The following is a 4,055-nucleotide window of genomic DNA, read 5'->3' on the forward strand; positions in this document are numbered from 1 at the left end:
TCGTGAAACGTGCGAGGACAGCGGCCCGCGCCAATGGGATCCCGGACTAAGGATCCCACTCACCGATCTTCTCAAGAACATGAAATAAACGTTTTATTCTCTCTCTCGCTGCTGTTTCGTGAGTTCACGAGGCGAAGCAGTGGTCAGAAGGAGAGTATAATTTCCCGTAGCTGCGTAGTAACAACACGGTGCGTCGCTTAATTTTTGGTGTGAATGGTGTCATGATGCTAGCAGCCTAAACGCTTACAAGAATTGAAACACTGTTAAAGGACCCTTTAAGCGTAGCACTTCAAGCCATACCACAACTTACCCAAGACTGATATCAGCGCAGCATTTTGAAATTTAGATGTACACCAAGCCCTACGCAAGAACTTTATTTCTCGGAGATGCTCTAAATATCACTCATATCTTTCTTTCGATTTAAATAGTATAGGGGGATAGCGCGAACGCAGTCCCCCACTACCAAAAATTGCATGCCCCATCTGCCCCAGTTTGGGGTAGAGGCAGGGGTCAGCACGAGCGCAGTGCAATGCCCGCGCCTCTCCCTGGGGGCACCGCCTCGCTGATCACGGTAACCCCGGCACCAGGTAAGTATGCTGAGGAAGCGTCCCGCCATTCGTCCACACCCTTCGCGACCTCCTAGAAAACACAAGTGAGGTATGGGAGACGTTGGAAAATTACTTTTGTTTCCCACTTGAATACATCAAGCATTTCAAGCAGTACACCTATAGTATACTAATTTACGCAGTACTGTTAAGTTAAATTGCACTCAGCTATCACGGACGTTAAGCAAGGTTCAAAATTTGAGTGAATGTCACGCCAGCTTTCGCAAAACCAGCGAGAATATTCTGTACGCCGCTAGAGGCGCCGCCGCAGGGGTCATTTCCCTCTAATTACATTCTAGTACACTGTACCTCTAATCACCATAAACAGGACGCACGGTTTTTCTTACACTGTCCTGAAAAAGGACGCAAATGAAAGATTCATTTGTATTCGCAAATAAAGAAAAAAAAAAGCCATGAAAGCATCACCTTGGCAAGCAAAACAAACCTAGAAACGAACGACTAAAAAAAAAAAAAACTGCGTCGGCCGGGAATCGAACCCGGGCCACCCGCGTGGCAGGCGAGTATTCTACCACTGAACCACCGACGCCACATGCATAGCCGTCCCATATGCACGGAACGCTGAAGGACAGGCCGCAGGCGTGTGGTTGCGATCCGCACATACAGCTTCACCGTTGTGCACCGGCACCATGAACTGCTGAAAGGTGGACAGACTTACACTATAGACATACTACAGTACTACATCATCGTCAGCCTATTTTTCTTGCTACTCGGAGTTTCTTGTATTGCTGGCGTAACAGCGGCATCTTATGTAAAGCATAGGAGCACGGAAGCTTGGGCGAGTTTGTTTGACATGATGGAATAACTTCACAGCGCAGGAAAAAAAAAAAAAAAGAAAGAAAGAAAACAAGAAAGACAGTGCTCGTATTGTCTGCTCGTTTCGTCTGTTCATGCGTTTTCGGTGGTGTGCGTTGTACAAACTGACAAAATACTTCTGGAAGTCGTGCATCATGTTTCTTTTTTTTTTCTTCGAACGTGCGTGAACGTTTAATAATAATAGCTTTTAATTGCACAACAATGTGAGCCCTCCGGTGACGTGCGAGGCTAGACAGAAAGGAAAGACCCGCGTGCGTCTGCTAGCCCGTCACCGGAAGGCAAATGAAAAGATTGACGAGTGCCATTCTGTGTAGTGACGGCAGTTGGTCAATGACATCCGCTATTAACTAGTCGGCCATACGCTTTCCCAGCGACGTGCGATAGTTCCTACTTTCGTCGCTTGTCGCATCGCTCCGTCGCGTGAATTTTAGTGCACATGGGGTTTAGCTGTCAATAATGTACACCTCTACCATAGGTGTCTCGCCTGTGAGTGCAGTTATGATTGATTGTCGTCTATAAATACACGACAACATTTTATCACATCTGTAATTGCAAATCTGTATTTCGAATGACTTGATGCTGTGTTGTTGTAAATCGTACTAGCTTGTCCTGTCGCTGTCTTCGGTTATTCTCGCTGGTTTCCTCTTCCGAATAGCTTATACTTCTTTTTCTTGTATGCAGTTTTTCTTCACCGCTGTTTTTACAAGGCATTCCATGGGCCCGAGACACTGTTAGTTAATGTGGAAGCCAGTGCAATTTCTCTGATGGCACCTGATACAGAACCTGAATTTATGCTGCGGTCGCAACGACCAGCTCCAGCCTGCGCGGTCACTTTCCGTCGTATTCTCTGCAACATGTGGTTGTTTTTTATGCAATAACAAAGCCACTTTTTCAACATCATGGGGAAATTTATGGCTGCATGTAAGCATAACTATATGTGCGTCATACACTAGCAGTAATTCATGAATTACATGTTAATTCTGTGGGTATTCAGATTCATTATTTAATAGTAAACAGACGTGTTCTATAAGAAGCTTGGATATATGCGATGTGCTGAAGTAGCCATATATATCTTCGTTGCACACGGCACTGTAGTATGAAAATTTATAAATACCGCGATGAGGAAAGACATGAGTGGATGAACAGGTATGTGATGTTGCTCGATTCTTCAGCACGACGGCTGACATATGAAATTAGAGAAAAACAGGAAAGAGCTCTCTCGGGAGCTCTGTGAAGTCCATTCATTCTACAGTTGAAACCCGCAATAACGAAATCGGCGGGGAAAGCACAAAATTTCGCTCTTGCGGGAATTTCGTTGGCGCGAGAATGCGGCAGAAAAGACATGGAATTTACAAAAAACACATTTTATTTCCAAAAGTCAGTAAGTTTGCTTTGGCGGGCCTTACCATGCAGCAATTTCATGCCTCTCGATCGGGAATCTCGTTTGCCACGGCACAAAGTTCGCCCCATGCACTGGTCAGTGACGGCGGCACTGCGCTGTCACCAGTACCGTCATCAAGTGCGCCTACAGGCGAACCTTCTTCCGGCTCCGCTGGATCAGCGCGGATCAGCGCAGAATCGTGGACAGTGAGCTGCATGCAACGCCGAATTCTTCGGCGATATCCATTTTTTTCCTGCCCTTTTCCACCTCGCTGATGATTGCAGCCTTATATTCCAGCGTATTGAACTTCCGCTTTTTCGTTGGAGGCGGCATCTTCGCAGGCAGAGAAATCGGATGAAGCAATCGCAACACACAATTAACGTTGCACCAAGCGACCAAGCAAACGCTTTACGTATGGCTCCACACACGCGACCATGTGCGCGCAAAGCCGACAATGCCAAGCGCAGAGCCGCGCCAACGAACGAAACTCCATGAGGAATGTGGATTTGGCTACGTAGTCCGAGATAACGAGCAGGTGTTTCGGCAAGCCATCATCATCATCACTGTCGCCAGCTTTATGTTTTTTTTGTAAACAATGATGGCGGCTGCTTCTCAAGTGCGCTGTAGCGATAGTTTTGCACAATTTAAGTGTAGCATGAATGCATTTCAGCAGTTTTCGAGTGTAGTTAATGTTGCGATAGTGGATTATTTGCGCACTCGTGTTTCAAAAATTTCGTTAATGAGGGACTGCGGTATGGATATCTTTCGTAGTCGCGAGTTACGAAATGCATTGACTCCTATGGGCGTTCGCCGTTGCTCTGAAAATATTTCGTTGCAGTGAGAATTTCGTTCTCTCGGGATTTCGTTATCGCGGGTTTCGACTGTATAACTAACTTCCCATGGCAGTCGTCAGGCTGCTAACCAAACATGCTGCAAATACAGTTATTACAGGGTGTGTTCAGATAATAACGTCGATGCATGTCCTGCGACCCCCTTTAATTTCGCTGGAAAAAATATAAGTCCGAGTGCCCAGGACAACATCACCAGTCTTAGTTTCGAGGTAAAAAAAGAAATTTGCCTTGTCAAAAAAATTCGTGAGCCAGAACCGCTTTTTACGAATTGCGCGGAAATGGGATTTCGACGAAGTCCTATATATAAAAACAATTGTACTTGCCGGGCCCAAAATGTTTCTTGGCATACTATGAATAGCATGAGTTGTAATGTTATCATGCAGT

The 4,055-nt window shown here is 45.8% G+C and overlaps 2 non-coding genes across 2 annotated transcripts; both read right to left on the minus strand.

The window, feature by feature from the left end:
* Positions 1–431: 431 nt before the first annotated feature.
* Positions 432–595, minus strand: LOC119392033 (U1 spliceosomal RNA). The gene has a single exon (XR_005183631.1). It is a non-coding gene; the product is annotated as a U1 spliceosomal RNA (small nuclear RNA).
* Positions 596–1,081: 486 nt separating this feature from the next.
* On the minus strand, positions 1,082–1,152 carry Trnag-gcc (transfer RNA glycine (anticodon GCC)). The gene has a single exon. It is a non-coding gene; the product is annotated as a tRNA-Gly (tRNA).
* Positions 1,153–4,055: the final 2,903 nt, after the last annotated feature.

The sequence above is a fragment of the Rhipicephalus sanguineus genome, chromosome 4 (assembly GCF_013339695.2).
Source record: "Rhipicephalus sanguineus isolate Rsan-2018 chromosome 4, BIME_Rsan_1.4, whole genome shotgun sequence".
NCBI classification, from domain to species: domain Eukaryota; kingdom Metazoa; phylum Arthropoda; class Arachnida; order Ixodida; family Ixodidae; genus Rhipicephalus; species Rhipicephalus sanguineus.